Here is a 16,634-nt window from a genome sequence, read left to right on the forward strand (position 1 = left end):
CTGCATTTGGTAAGATGAACCCCACCCAGTGAGCCTGTGGCATACACTCACTCCTCTCAGAGACTTTTTGTTGTAGCTGTTAGAGTTTCTATTGTTTCCAGACTACTGGGCAACCAGCTCCCTCCACAAGGGCATGGATACCCAAAGCTACTCCACAACTCCTAAGCTACCAGACCCAACTCTGTGGACTGACTGGGATCTGGAGGATATGACTTCCCACGTGGAATAGTTTACATGGTAAACAGAGAAGAAATGGATCTAAAGAAGCCATTTTCCTAAACTGGTAACCAACACTCTACCATTGCAGAGTCTTACAACAGGAAGCAACAACTGCTGCCCAAGGAAGGTCAAGGGACCAACTTATCTGCACAGGCTACTTAATTAACCAGACACAGAACCTATCCACACAGCCAAGCAAATACACTTTTGAATAAGCTTTAAAACTCCAGCACTACCCAATATTTTTCCTGCTGGATAGTCAACTGTTTCCATGTGTCCCCACGTTCAGCTCTAACGATGCTGTAACAAGTGCAGAATGAATACTTAGCACATTTGGCTTCAAGACTAGCACTGCAGAGCACTACAGGCACAGCTACTGAGATCCTCTTACAGTGCTGCATATATTTTGTCAATACAACCTGAAGCCATGAAGAAATATATTGCCAACAGAAGCAGCCAAATGTGAATGCATTCTGCCAAAAGAACTCTTGAGCTGCACTACGCCAACAGACTGTTTGCCAGCTACATCTCCTCCTGCAGAAAAGGTATTGAATTTCTACTGTCTTTCAGTTTTGTCAGATTCCAGTATTAAATGGATGGATTGATATTGTGCAGCCAACAAGGTGACACTGGTTATCTTCACAACTGATTTTAGTCGCTACTCAAAGCTAGCCAACATATCAATTTATACCATTTTCCACACTGAAAAATATAAGCACAAGGCTGTAAACATCTAGCAGCACCTAATGAAATAATGCTAAACTCCCTAAGTGTAGGTAGGCTTCCTTGGGTCTTCAAGGATTCGGATGCTGATACAAACACTACAGGCTTACAACTCCAGCAGGCACAGGCAACAGACACTGTTCTGAAGTACAGGCTGTGCATCGGTACAAAAGAATAAATATACTGTGCCACCAGAAACAATAAGTTATTGCCTACATTTCAGACTAGGATTCTGCCTTTTACAGTCATAGCAATAATATTACTTGAGACTTCTCTGAATATATATATATATATTTATTTATTTCTGTCACTGATTCAATGAATAAGGGACATTATGGGAAATTACTGGTTGTGTTTGTTTTTGTTTTTTTGTTGTTGTTTTTTTTTTTTTTAAGGATTTAAAAATCTCAAAGAAAGAGATTAACATAAGCACATCTGCTGCCAAATCACAAAGAAGATTTGGACAAGGTATTTGATTTTCCATTTTCCCCACAGCTTATGAAAATGCTATAAACCCTTCAACCTGACTCTCACCGTCTCTTTCCAGCCCTTCCAAAGAGCACCTGGCTTGGAACATAACTTTCAATCACAACATATCCCAAGACTATTAGCTTGCCATGTGATACCTTTCCCAAGCGTACAGGAGATCTAGACCAAAGCTAGGCACAGACTACTTCATATCACTGTCTAGAGTCTATACCCTTTATCCACTACATGTACCCAACACATAAAGATCATGTCAGAGCCAAGCTGTCTGGTTTGCAGGGATTCTCAAATGATAATACACCGGTATTTTAAGGGATCTGTTACATACTCACTAATGACCGTAACTTTACTGAAATAATTTTCCTTTAAAATAAAGTTACTACACTGTCATACAGAGAATGTAATATTACCCATTGAAGTGCAATTAAGCCAGCCCTCTGGCTCTCTGAACTTTGATGCAGTTCTGGTCAGAAAACATAGCTATTCAACTTTCATGCTGTTTAGATCAATGGAGATGGATATTTTTCCCACGTCCTTATTCTTTCCACCGTAATACCATTGTGTTGAAGTCAGAGGAGGTATTTCTGATCTCTGCCCACAACACAGAAAAGACATTTTCAAACAACTGTTACTGACAAATCTTTCTGCAATTCCTACTGCTTGTGTCTTTATGGAATACCGAGAGGCTGGTTCTGAAACATCACGATTGCAACCAGTATTTCTGGGGCACATTTTCAGACTTTAGGATAAATGAGGACAAGTCTGCAAGTGACACAATTCAGTCAGGTCTAGCTCTAAGCTAGCTGAATAACCATTAATCCAGTTATGACTTCAGATATTGCTAACTGAGTCTATTGTTCTAAACCAGAGTTAACAGAATGACTAAGCACAGCAGAATTCAGTCAGATCGTATCTATAATCTTCCTGTGGTACATAGCACTCAAAAAAGATTAACATTTTACCACCTAAATGTTAGCAATGACTAGTATATCAAGTTGAAGGTAGTCTGGTGCTACTCCCTGAAGGAAGTTTTCTTATCATAACATTAAATTCCAAATACAAAATGTAGGATGGATGACAGGATATTTTGGAAGACTTCTTGGTGTTACTGTAAAGCTCCACCTCCTCTGAAATATTATTCAGAGCACATCCTAAGCAGGTGCAGGTTCAGATGAGATAGAGACAACTAGTGCGATATTCCTTCAGCATGATTTTTGGCCTGAGGGTGGGAGTATAGTGAAGGCGTGTTAAATTCTTGCTGAATAGCACATGCAGAAACTCTAAGGCCTATTAGCATGCATTGTCTTGAGCAGACAGCTTGTCATTTGAACTTTTTAATGCGTAATTCTGTGAGTGCAGTCTTCAAACACTACAGGCTTCCCCTCTTATTGTAAGCCTTTCAGGGAACAGGCACATTATAATAATACATTTTGGCATTTCTGTCAGCTGAAACCTCACTTAGGCCAAGCAACACTACAATGCGATAGAAAACACAGCAATAATAGCAGGGTGGCAAAGTCCTAGGCTGCAGCAAGTAAGGATAAGCCCAAATGCAGCAGCCATAGACACTGAAACAAAGGAAAAAAGCTGCTTACCCTTGGAAGGCCCCAGGTAGGCAGGGATCTGCAGCAAGATCCCTCTGCCTCCACTGCCAGCCATTGAATGAGGTCTGGGAAGGGGTGGATCTTGGCTCCACTCCTTCCAGTCACTCAGGTGCATTGCATGAACCTGAGCTTCCCTGGGTCGTCCCTGCCTTCCCACCAGGTGCTCAATCACTGCTTCAAGCCTTGACTTAGCATTTCTGCTACAGGCCACAAGACATCAGGCTCAGGATGACATAGCTTGAGCACACAAACACCCTGAACTGGATTTTCTAGGTAGTTTTTCTTCTCTGTTTAGAAGCAAAGTTCAAGACTGGCTTTTCTTCCAACTTCACATACTTCAATACAAGGACTTGTTTTTACTAAAGCATAGACTATTAGTCTGAGAACTGATAAAATTGTTTTCTAGATTTAAAAAGAGTATCTATGTAAACTTCACTAAGACTGCATGCATTTGAAAAAAAATACACTAAAACCCATTTGAGAAGCTGTTCTTCCCAAAATATAATGGGGTACATTTGAAACAGTGAAACAGATACAGAAAGCCTCTGTTTTAAAACAGCATACTGCATACAGCTATGCTTTAATTTGGCTTTGGGAAGACGAACAGAGTTGTTAACACCTGTTCATGCCTTGGAGTATGGCATTCGAAACTGGCAGCACTGGGTTAAATTTAATTCTGTCAAACCCATCTAGCGTTATTAGTGTGCTATGCAGTACTATCTTGCTGCTTATCTTTTCCAAGTTAAAACTCTGAAATTCACAGAAGATCTAAATATTTGTGTTTCAAATCGCAAAATGCCATACTTACCCTTCAGTGTAAATGAGTCCTCTGTGACTACTTCATTAGTGAGAAGACCTTACTGGAATTCCTCACTCATGGAGGAAGCACCTTTCAAGATCTTCACAAGTTTTCTTACCACTATTTAGGAGTCTGATCCACAGTTCACATGTTCTCCAGGACAAGCCAGAGCTGCGTTTCAGTTTTGCTATTACTCAGGCTCCCAACCATAGGGAATTTGTTTCTCCTCTTAAGAGCCAAGCTTTATTTTGATTTTTAATTAAAAAGCTTTGGCAAAATTTAAAAAGTTTGGATCACGTGCTAACTTTGAACCATATCACTGCTAACAGAAAAGGATGAAATATGCTTGTTGCAGAATAATTACTCTCCCTTTAGTTAAGATACTGCTTGATTTGGTGTTTTCTTAGAATACCATTATTAAGGCTTTTTCTTACAGGCATAAAAGTATGCTTTCAAACCTAGAACTCTAACTTTAGAGTCATCACAGTTAAGATGGGTAATGGACACAGATCCTAAGGCTGTTTTAGAACTGCAGAATCAAATACTAAATCTGCACTGTTGTTCTACTTCCTTTGACCTCGCTACAATCATTCTCTCTACTCACGCGATTTCTCTTCCTGTAATTTAAATACCCAGGAATCCAATTGCTAAAAGTCAACTTTATCCGCTGGACAGATAGAGCATTCTGCTACAGTGCCAATGGCAGCATTGACAGCATACAATGAATAGCTGGGAGAAGAGCATTCGTTTTGTATTTTGCATTACACTCAACTGCTGGTAGCAACCCAATACCAAGAGCAGTGATTAACTTTTTGTATATACTAAGAATAATGTGTTGAAACTAATATATAATTTTATTACAGAGTTCTATAAAATTCTATATCAACAACTTCAGAGGTAACAGCTGTCAGTTCACAAACTATTGTGAAAGATACAGTCATTTGTGGAATCAGACTGTTCAGTTCTTGCTCTGAAAACATACAGATACTTAATCTTTATTAAGGTTTTATTTCTGGCTGCCACTTCTCACTACTTTCCTTATTTTATTCCACTCTGTATAAGTGCTGTTAACAGTTATTTATTGGCAACTCATTGGAACTCTTTGCAATCTCAACTTTAGTAATGCTTTTGACACTCTCTCAACATCCTCATAGACAAGCTGAGGATGTACTTGTTACAGAAGTGGACAGTGAGGTGGATTTAAAGCTAGCAGAAGAGCCAGCCAGAAGCAAGAGGGCTGTGAATGGTGACATTAAGTCCAGTTGGAGGCAAGTCACGAGTGGTGTACCCCAGGAGCCAGGACTCTCAAAGACTCACCTGTAAGATGGGGCAGAATGCACCCTCAGCAAATTCACAGATAATACAAAATTCAATTGCATGGCTAATACAGAAGATGGGCACTCAGCCATTTAGAGACATCTACAAAGGCTGGAGAAACGGGAAGAGAAAATACTCATGAAGTTCAACAAGGGGAAATACCAGATCCTGTGGCTGAGTACAAATAACCCCTCACTCCAGTACAGGCTGGCAGCTAGCTGGCTAGAAAGCAGTTTGACAGAGAAGGACCCTGGTGTCCTTCCAGCCAGCCACATGTTGACCATATGCAAGTAACATGCCCTCACAGCAAAGAAGGCCAACAGCCTCCTAAGCTACGTTGGAGGCTGCTGCACTGGGCAGTAAACCAAGACAGCTGATCCTTCCATCTCTTCTCAGGTCTTGTGAGACAACTGGAGTGCAGGGTCTACTTCTGGGCTCCTCAGTACACAGTACAGACTTACTGCAGTGAGTCTAATGAAGCGCCACCAAGAGGAATAAAGGAATGGAGCGTCTCATTCAACCTCTTCTATGAGGCTGTCGAGTCTCCGTCCTTGAATATATTCAAAACGTGGCAGGACAAAGCTCTAATTGTTCTAGCTGTCCCTACTTCAGCAGAGAGAATGGACTAGATGGTCCTTCCAACCTCAACCAATATGTCAATTGTAAAATTGTAATATGGCTAATATTTAAGACGCCCTTTATGTTTGTAAGAGCTACAAGCTGTCCCAGCTGAAACCAGGACAATACAGAAAAATCATCTCAATGTCCAGGTTGTCTTCCTCCAATGTTTTCTTCGCTGCTTTCTTAAATTAGTCAGTCCTAAATGAAGTTAGGGCTCCCATTCCCACACCTCCTACTTGAAGGTTAGATAGTTAGAAACCTTGCTTTAATTTATGTTAGCCTGAAGTTATTCCTGACTAGCTCACACCCACGTTTTTATCCCCACACTGTTCTTCAGCCTAAGTATATTTTCCCCTCCTGTATATTTATAGATATGTAAGCTTATTTATTGTATGAAAACAAAGCTTTTATGGGCTCCTATAATACACTGATACTCTTCTGATTATCCTCAGAGCCTTTCCCTGCACCTGTTCTTCATTAGTACAGTTCATCCTTCGTGAATACAAAGGAGCAGAATGGTATATATCATTGCTCAAGAAATTGGTACTGATGCCTTCCTCTCTGTTCCATCTACTGTAAACATTTTCATTACTCTTTGTAGGTAATAGGTCAGTTGATTGCTCCTGCCAGACTAATTGCCAGAAATTAATGCAATAAAAGAACAAGGTTCTTTGCCTGCACTGTGCTTACAGTTCATATTGCTGCAGGTAACTTGCTGGGTGATATACGTGAGGCACCTTTCTTCATCCTCATAGAATCATAGAATTACTCAGGTTGGAAAGGACCTCAAAGATCATCACAGCCATCAAGTCACATCATGCTGGCTGCAGTCATTTCATTAAGATCTAGCTTCCAGACAAAAATCATCTGAAATCTTTATTACAAGTTCACTTTCACCCATACATATTGTTTGATGCTGCAGACAACTTTTCTGCAGGGAATGTTCATCAGCCTTTGTAAGACATCCCAAGCAGCAGAAAGATCTTAGCAATAGAAGGACCTTACTCAAGTTAGTCCAGTACAGCAAACTACTCAGAGACTAAATGGGTTTGGCTTTCTTTATGCAAACCTGCATTTTAAAACATGGATGTGTAAGGTTGTTTTTTTTTTTCAAACTTGTTATCTACCTGTACCTAGTACTTCATGAATACAAAACGGTAACATCTGGGTTAAAATGTTTAAAAGTAGTTGAATTTACTTAGGCCCCTAAGTTACTTATGAAAATGAGACTTTGCACTTTGAAGTTTTCACTGTAAGTAAGTTTCTAAATTAGAGAAGACACTGAAATAAAGCTTGAGCAGTAGACAGGGCAATTTGATAAGCCAAAAATAGCCATTAGCAAAACAAAAATAGCTCTAAAGAGATGTAATCTATTTAGGATAACTTTGGAAGTTAGAAGGTGATGGAAGGAGAAGAAAAGCTAATACAGAGATCACTTATAACTTATGATGTAAATGAAATATGATCCCATGGCATCTTGAACCTTGGGATATATTTGTTCATGAGATACAAGCTCATCATCTTCTATATAGAGTTCGGACAGCCTTGTTGTATCACATTTTTTTTAGCTCCCCCTCCCTAACCTCTTGAAGGAGAGAGACGTGACCATCATTGGAAAACAAGGCAGGAGAACTCACTCTCTTATCTTGAGCAATCTACTGGCTTTTTTATGCTTTTTTTGCCTAATTGCAATAACATTGTTCAAGGCAAGACTTTGTTTCTCCTCTGACATTTCTCATGCCACTAGAACCATTAAGTGAAGGCCTATTTTAAAAGTCCTGTTACTATTACTCCTACGATCTTCCATTTCTTGGAGGAATTATGTGAAGCATTCTGGGAGGTGATATTCTTTTGTTTGAAAGTGCTAGTCAACAGAACTGAAATAAGTTGAATTAATAATCTCCATATTTCTCTTCTAACCACATTTCTACCCAATGCCTCAACTATTTTTCTATTGAGAGTGATCACACATATTCATGGGAAGGAAGCAAATGACAATCCAATGTTAGGTAGACTTACCGTAACTAAAACTACAGGGTAATTATCCATTCACTGAAAACTTACCACCATTAGCAAATCTTATCCTCAGTATCCTCATGGATACATACTGCTGTATTTTAGTAGTTCTCAGCAAAACAGCTTTGCTTCCTTCCTCACATATGATTTTTCATTAGTACTCCATAAGAATTCAGTCACTGTAAAGAAAGGCATGCCTACCCTTTAGATTATATTTTTAGCATGTCAGTTAAAGATACACTAAAGAAGTAGCTCCCTTTTACTTGATAATAAACATAGCCCAACAGCTGAAAACATACATTTACAGTCTTCTACCAGAATCCTCCCAACCCCTTACTGCTAAGAAAAACAAGTGGGCCACAGCAGCATGTCCTAGAACTATTTTGGTGTTGGGAGAAGTGCAAGATCCAAAGCAGTATGGAAAAATGCCCTGCCAGCTGCTCCCCTCTCATTCAAATGAAGGCTTAAGTGTCTTCCTTGATGAACCTGCAGATTAAGGAGCCTTTAGATAAGTTATTTCTACATAACTAGTACCGCATCCGAAGATACTTAGATATCTGAAGGCTCAAAGGGTCAGATAAGTTGCTAGAAGCTAGAAAGCATCACAACTCAGCAGACCTACAGAAATTGGCTCTGCGAGTTAACAAAAAATGCAGTGTGATTGACAGCAGCTCAGCTTCTTCACTGTTGAGTACGCTCACTCAAATTACTTGTGCCTGACACATATTAAGAGCACAGAGTACACAGACATATTGAGGCACAGTAACTTGTTACCTCATACCAACTGGCTCTGGTCTGAGTAATATTTGTATTTATAAATATAAATTCACTTTCAAAGCTCAAGCACCCAAGAAGTCATTGGTACTTAAACTTTCACAAGTTAGCTGAGAGCCAGGAGATTGGCAAGCTACACTGCTTGCCAATCTCCTGGGTGAGCTGAGCAATTCTAGGGCCCAGTTCGTGCCTACAGCTATGTAAGTTTCACAGGCTATCATGCTTGCTCTACACCTCCTGATCAGCCCATCAGACAGGCTCATAGCACAGGTGCCACATCAAGAAGATCAGACTAATACATCAAGTATAACACACACACACTCACTTAAAAGCATATCCAGGTCTGGGGCCCTCAGCTCAAGAAAGATGTGGAGCTGTTGAAGAGGGTCCAGAGGAGGTCCACAGAGATGCTTAGAGGGCTGAAGCACCTCTCCTATGAAGACAGGCTATGGCAGTTAGGTTTGTTCAGCCTGGAGAAAATAAGGCCCTGGGAGACATCACTGCAGCCTTCCATACTTAAAGAGAGCTTATAAACAGTAGAAAATCAACTTTTGGCACTTGTAGATAGTGATAGGACAAGGGAGAAGAGTTTCAAACTAAAAGATGGGAGACTTAGATTAAACATCTGGGGGAAATCCTTTACTCAGGGGGTGGCAAGGCACAGGCTGCCCAAAGAAGTTGTGGATGTCCCAACCCTGGAGGTGTCCAAGGCTGGATTGGATGGAGCCCTAGTCAGCCTGACCTAGCATTTGATTTAGTGGTTGACAACCCTGCCCACAACAGGGGGGTGAGAACTAGATGATCTTTGAGGTCCTTTCCAACCCAAGCCATTCTCTATGATTCAACGAATAGCAGAGCCACCTTCCTATCACTTTATCCTGAAGATGTGTCCCATGCACAACTACACTATTGGAAGACCTGCTGCCCCTGTGTCACCCCTTATACATTCAAACTGGTATAACATTTGTTTTAAATGTAGCCCAAGGTGTTCTCAAGGGTTGTGTTTTCCTGACGATAAGCAAATCCTATCTTCAGTTTCCCCCTTGGGACAGAAGACAAAGCATGGGAGCTTGTGCTACATTTTCCATCTGCATAACCTCTTGTATGGCCAGAACAGTAAAATAAATAAATAAATAATCCTTCAAGGCTGTCTGCAGCTTAGAAGATACCGATGGCTATGCTTGCACACTGTACGACACTGCAGTGAACATATGTAAACTACGTACATGCAGAAGATGAGACACAAATATTACAGAAGAAGTCCTAGAGTCAGTGCATGTCATCCCACCTTTACAACAACTTTGGTTCTCAGCACTTCTGGAGTAAAACCACTGGGGATTTTTACATTACAAAACTCCCAACTATATCACTGTTAGGGCTAACGCATTTTTCCACTAAGCTTAAATAAATAGACCAACATCAGCCAGGATTCCATCTCCAGTACAAGGCTAATAAACAATCCCATAATAACACTAGTCTCCATTGCAAGCAAGATCACAGTGCTGTAATGTTTCTGGAAAATCAGTGTATGGATGAGCATACACTGATTGAGCAAATGGATGAGCACCTTTGCTACAGTTCATTAAAAAGGAGGAGGGAAGGAATACAAAAACATCTCACGACATTTCTACAAAATATATTACTGCACAAATCCAAGATTAAAGCCTTTTTTTAATTTTTTTTTTAATGGGAAAGAAGCACACAAAAGGCACAACTGCATGCAAAAGAAAAAAATAAAAAGAAATAAAACCAAGAAGCAAGCATCTCTCCAAGCCACAGAATCTTTCCTTTTCTTAAAAAGAAATGCATGTTATGGATTGCAGAACGGACTATCTTTTAAAATGAAAAAGTGTGAAACATCATACATCATGCACTGAGACATCTGTGGCTGGTGTAAGAATTAAAATATGGAAAGATGGCACACAAAGCAAGGGGTCTTTGCTCTTGGCTACTGTCAATGGAAAGCTCAACTTGACTATTACAAAGAACAAGCTGTCGCCAAACTCATCGCTGCTGGTGGTCTGAGGGCTGACTAGTGCTATTCAGACAATGGGGAGGACCAGCATGAGAATGGAAGTAGAACTCAATCCGTCCATGGTTTCCAAAAACACTGTTACTCAGCCTCACCAGAAGAGAGAACCAGATTTCCAAGCACACTTGGGCACCCAACTCCTATTGGTTTCAGAAAGAATCAGGCTTCTAAATGCATTTCTCAGTGCTGGCTTCACTGTCTTTTGTACTATGCTGTTACTGCCTCAATACATTTCCAGGAGAAAAAAATAATACATGTGCACCTTCGGCATGATTCATGTTCTTTTTGCAAGGAGATAACCACAGAACCAGCAGAAAAAGATACATCAAAAGGTATATCACTATGTCTGGATTCTAATAATATGTGACAGCACTGGTTGGTTACCAATACATTATTGTAACTCTGACAGCATAGCCAGATATTAAGAGAATTCCTAGATCTCTCTCTCTCTCTCTCTCTCTCTCTCTCCTTCAGACATCTTTGAAAATTGAGTTTGTCTTATGTTTAACATCTATTTTATATGCAAAAGTTATTAGGATATACTAAGGTACAGTTACCATGGCTGTACGTGACCAAGCAGTTCATTTTCATCAGTTTGTAATAACACAATGGAAGCTGCAGGACTATATTTAAGGTGACGCTCTCTTCAGAGTTACGGTCTGTTAGTGTTCAGCCCCCTTTGTGAAAGAATATGATGGAGGGAACAGACAAATCGTACATGGCTGCTATTACCAAAATATAAACATCCCACATCTCGTTCTGAAACCCGGCATGCTACTCAAGTTACTTTAAGAGTAAAAAGAGTTTAAAGATAGATCAGTTACATTTAGTGCCTTCTAGGCTTTTTTCTTTTCCTTTTGCCTGACAACAGGATATGCTCGCTGGCATTATGAAGATCTCATACTCATTTGGAAAAAAAAAAGGCCCGTGCTAGAAATCATGAAGGTCAAAGAAACTGGAGAATGTTACCACATGCTGACTCTTGTTCTACAGTATATTAGCAGAAATACAGCCCAAAAACAGGTTTCAGCATAAGAAACTCTGATTCGGAGTAGGAATTATCTGTTTCCATAACAGGAAGAAATGTGCAAAATGATAAACAGTACTTATAATGCTTTTAGCCCTTAAAGTTTTGAATGGTTTATGGACAAACAACCATAGATACCACTTATTTTTGCATTCCACACTGTCATCACAGCCCTTCAGCAGTGACAGCTGACTGACAATTTATGTCCTTTTGTATAAATGAGACACAGCTACTGGTTGGACTTCCCCATTCCCAAGGGCAAAGAATCACAAAAGTTCTTTCTTTCTAAAACAAGGACTCAAAAATGTAGGATTTAAAATGTCATCCAGTGCTCTGAGGCACGACTGTAAGGTTTCATACTCTATTTTGGCATTTTGACTCTGTATCTAAAATAGCCTACATCTGGTAACTAGAAGACATCGATGAAATCAAACCTTCCACTCTCCAGGTTTCCACCTGTCATGGTTTTGTCTGGGATAGAGTTAACTATTTTCAAAGAGGCTCATATAGTGTTGTTTTGGATTAAGGTAGTGATGATAATACACCAAGTTTTTCATTGTTACTAAGCATTGCATGCTTAGTAGAGAGAGAGCCAAGGACTTTTCTGCTCCTCGTGCTGCTCTGCCAGACTGGGGTCGGGGATGCCAAGCAGCTGGGAAGAGACAGAACCAGGACAGCTAACCCCAACCCACCAAAGGGATGTTTCCACACTACATGTCATCATGCTCAGCAATAAAAGCTGGAGGAATGGAGGAGGAAGGCTGGGGGGGACGTTCAGAGTGGTGGCATTTGTCTTCCCAAGAAACCACTACTCACAATGAATCCTGCTTTCCTGCAAATGGCTGAACGCCTTCCTGGCAACGGGAAGCAGCAAATGAATTCCTTGTTTTACACACGCAGCTTCTGCTCTACCTAGTAAAGCTATCTTTATCTCAGCCCATGGGTTCTCACACTTCCCCCTTTCTGATTCCCTCCTCCATCCCACCTGAGGATCCTGAGTAAGCAGCTGTGCGGTGCCAGCAGGGTTAAATCACAGCACCACCCTGCAAGCTGATTATTGGAAAAATAAATAAATAGAGAGCAACTGTAGGAGTTGCACTTGAATTGCATGCTTTGATATGGGGTAGGTTATTTTAAGCTGTAGCACTGTGCTTCTGAAGTGATGTTTTTAGTACAAAAGTTCCTGAATGCACAAATGCCTGCATCTGCAGGCCTCGCCACTGACTTAACAGCAATTTGTTGTTATCCTACCAGGTGATAAAAATGTGATCTAAATAATTGGATGCTTCATTTTCTTCCTGAAAACAATGCAATTTTAAGCCTATTTGTGTACAACATGCAGAATGAACTTGTTTTTCTTCTAAGTAGATTTTTATCTTGTTGCTCCAGCTCTACCAATGACTTCTGTGGAATAAAAGCCCTAGAGCATATAAAAATTTTAACAGTTAGGCACATTTTCAGAGGCGTTTTCCTATTCAGTCATCAGTAAGAACAAAATGTTGGCTCTTTGTTAAAGAGGAAATATCACAAATACCAAAAGCAACAAAGTTTCCAAAATGGTAGCTGGCAGCAGCAGCAAATAGCTTTCACTGATGCAAAGACTAAAGTTCTAATCTGGACAGACAAAGGAAATATTACTTTTATTAGCTGTTGCTCCACCAAAATGATAATAATAATAATAATAATAATCAGACACTCTTGTTATTATAGCCTTCAGAAGTTCTTTCCACAATTCCAATTCTCCTCATCTTCAGCTCAGCCTAGACCTCACTGCCCACCTACTCTTCTCAGATCAGTTTGTTCCAGCAGACAGCACAGGAGCAGCAGCTTTAAAGAGTGCTGTCTTGCAACTACTACTGGTCCTTTTTTGCACAGCAGTAGGAAATTTTAGATGTTTCTGATGCTGGAACAAATGACTGGGAACTTCCTTTTAAAAAGTTCAATTTTTTTTTTTAATCAAAACAAGTTAAAAATGGATAGTTTTACTCTAATGTAGAAAAATAGGATTTACACAAGCCAGTGTAGCTTGACTTACTCTGTGAGAAATGTTTGAAAGCTTTCCTCACCAGAAGAATCACTACCATGGTTAATGAGTATCTGCCTGACTACAGCCAACTTGTAGCTCACTTCTATGTAATATTGCCATTAAAGCTACAGAAGTAGCCCTACCAGATATGCCAGTGATCCTCCTCTTCTATTGTTTCCATGAGTGCTTGACAAAAAAAAAAAAAAAAAAATCTTTCAAAAGGAGGTTATAAAAGAAGCAAGAAATTCGAGAGCAGTCTGCCTCTATAGCAATCTTCTTTTTTTAATTGTAGATAGTATTTATTTTTACATTGAATTTTTTTTAGGCTTGTTTTCCGTTATTCTAGGTTTCTTCACCTACATCCATGAAGCAAGACATATTATAGAAAATATGAGAAATTTGAGAACAGAAAGCTTAGTTTAACTTTTGTAAGATACCCATATTAACTTTAGTAAGTAAAGCTTTTCCAAAATACAGATCATAGAATCATTTAGGGTAGAAAAGACCTTCAAGATCATCAAGCCCGAACATCAACCAGATCTACGGTGTCCCATCACTAGACCATGGTCCTCAGTGCCACATCACAAGTCTCAGATATCTCCAGAGATGGGATACCATCACCTCCCTGGGCACCCTATTCCAATGCCTAATAACCCTTTCCATGAAGAGATTCTCGTGGATGAATAATCTAGACTTCCCCAATACAATTTCTGACTGTTTTATCACTCATCACGTGAGAAAAGAGATCAACGCTCTCTTTGTTGCAATCTTCTTTCAGACGGTGGTAGAGAGCAATGTGGTCTCCCTTCAACCTCCTCTTCTCCTAACTTAGTTGCACCAGTTCTCTCAGCAGCTCCCCATAAGTCTTGTTCTCTAGTCCCTTCACCTTCCAGTCTTTTCACACCTTTTAACACTGACCACCTCCCTAGGATGCGATGTACTTACTAACATGGAGTTGATGTGGCTTTCACAGATGACACGTGTGCCTGTCTACACCAGAGTAACTGAGACAACGCTGTAATTCAGAAGAGTGCTTTGCCAGCACACGTTTGAAGACTGAGAACCTGTGTGAAGGAAAAAAAGTTGCACAAGTTTTCCAAACCGTGTGGTTCTACACGAAGTGTTCAAAGATGCATTTGATATATGGCATAATGATGAATACTCACCTGAGCTATTCAGAGGAGCTGTCTGAACTGGAAGAAGAGCAACGAAGGCTGCAGCAGCATCAATTAAGTGTTAAAGTAAGCGATACATAAATAAATACAAATACATGAAAGATGTCAGCAATTAATAGCTTTTTGTTGTTGTTGTTGTTACTGTTGACTACTGGAATATAATCAACTATGACAGAAGTTTCAGTAATCTTTGAACAGTCCAGCCCTTCCACATAGCACAACAGGGATAATTTTCTGCTAGGAACAGTTATAACTTCCTTACAGCCAGCATAACCTTGAGCACTATAAAAAGAAGCAAGCAAAACCAGAAAGGAAATTGAGAGATGAAGACATTTCTAAATGCAAGGTGAATGTGTGCATATTGTATTTGTGTTTTAACCCACTCCAAATCATTACACATTTTTTTGTCCTTCCAAGTTCTGAACTTAGACGGAGATCAGGCCACAAACAACTGCCAGCACCCCAAGAGCCATTTCTTGCTTGCAGAGCTTGCTATGCATTTCCTGTTCTCCCCTACTCTTTTCTATCCAGCTGTTGTTTCTCATTCTAGCTTTTTTTGGCAATTAACCGTCTCTCTCAGCAGTCCTTTCTTTCATTGCACTTTTGTTTTGATTCTGATCCTTCAACAAGATGAGAATGAACGGCAACCAACAGAAGAAAGATCTTGTTAGCATTCTGTAGCACAATCCAGCTACATGCTACTCCTTCTCAAAGAATTTTGGCATGTTTTTATGCTCTTACACACTAACGATTCATTCACACAAAGGCTAATTACTCCGATGCCCTATCAACCCACTGTCTCTCCCAGCCCTTGAGAAATCTGTTTGGCCCCTCCTGTACCTTCAGCAAGACTCAATTACTTCCTGGCACAGCCCAGGGAATATAACCTACATGCCTTAGCCAAGTTTCTTAGCATATTCTTTTCCCCACATTCACTCAATTACATATTCTTCTTCCTCTACCACTGTTCAGTGTTTAACAGGACAAATGTATTATTCTCAAGGCTGGAATTACAAACTTTTGTTAAACATGGTATGCTGCTAAGTAAAAACATGGCAATTTAATGTGTTAATAAGCTAGTTTGTGACAGCAGAAAGAAAAGGTAAAGTGGAAGTGTGCATTACTGAGTGGTCTATGAAGCAGAATTAATGTTCAGCTGGAAAGACAGACGAGAGAACATCCTGTTTGAGTTTAGTTTACGTTCACTTTCAAGTGGGGCTCCATAGCGTTCTCCCAGTGAAATAAGATCTAAATAGTTGGATTTCCATCCAGCTTGTCTCTTCAGGTGAAATAAATTTAGAAGACTATTTCCCAGCTCATGTGAAAAAAAAACACTTAAAGACAGGTCAGCCTTTCCTCCCACACCTCAGAAAACACACTACAAATTTAGCTTGCAGTACACTGGTAGCACTGTAGGAAAGACTGCTGATCACGATGCAAATTTTGCTCATTGCTTAGTGAGTTGTCTTCATGCACATCGAAATCTTACTTTTCTTCTTGGCTTATGCTGGACTCCAGCTGCAGGGTCATGAATGTATTTTTGCCTACTTTTCTCCTAAATATTTAATAAAACATTACTCAAAATGAGAATACCTGAAAGCACATTTATATCACTTTACATTTGGAACTGCATTCAGTGTTTTACAAGTCTATTTGCTCAGAGGTACAATGAGGTAATATACTGTACATCAAGTTACAGCTCATAAAGTAGCAAATGCTAAATTGTTATATACGTAAGATCTCTTCACGTATCTGCCAAGAGAGCAATATTCTTGTTTCATCAGTAGAAGTATATGGTCCCTAACACAAGTACAG

At 39.9% G+C, this 16,634-nt stretch overlaps 1 long non-coding RNA gene across 23 annotated transcripts in view; it reads right to left on the reverse strand.

The window, feature by feature from the left end:
- Nucleotides 1–14,992, reverse strand: part of LOC101750670 — a 102,486-nt gene extending 87,494 nt beyond the window's left edge. For 16 of the 23 annotated variants that reach the window (XR_005862277.2, XR_005862291.2, XR_005862283.2 and 13 more), the window contains exons 1-3: nt 14,811–14,992; nt 14,590–14,708; nt 13,788–13,830 (exon numbers count right to left, since the gene is read on the reverse strand). This is a non-coding gene — a long non-coding RNA (uncharacterized LOC101750670). Of the gene's footprint in view, nt 1–7,833; nt 7,965–13,787; nt 13,831–14,589; nt 14,709–14,810 lie in introns of all 23 variants that reach the window. The other 7 variants (XR_005862294.2, XR_005862284.2, XR_005862289.2 and 4 more) reach the window with 4 other exon arrangements.
- Nucleotides 14,993–16,634: the final 1,642 nt, after the last annotated feature.

This window comes from Gallus gallus, chromosome 1, assembly GCF_016699485.2.
Source record: "Gallus gallus isolate bGalGal1 chromosome 1, bGalGal1.mat.broiler.GRCg7b, whole genome shotgun sequence".
Lineage (NCBI taxonomy): Eukaryota > Metazoa > Chordata > Aves > Galliformes > Phasianidae > Gallus > Gallus gallus.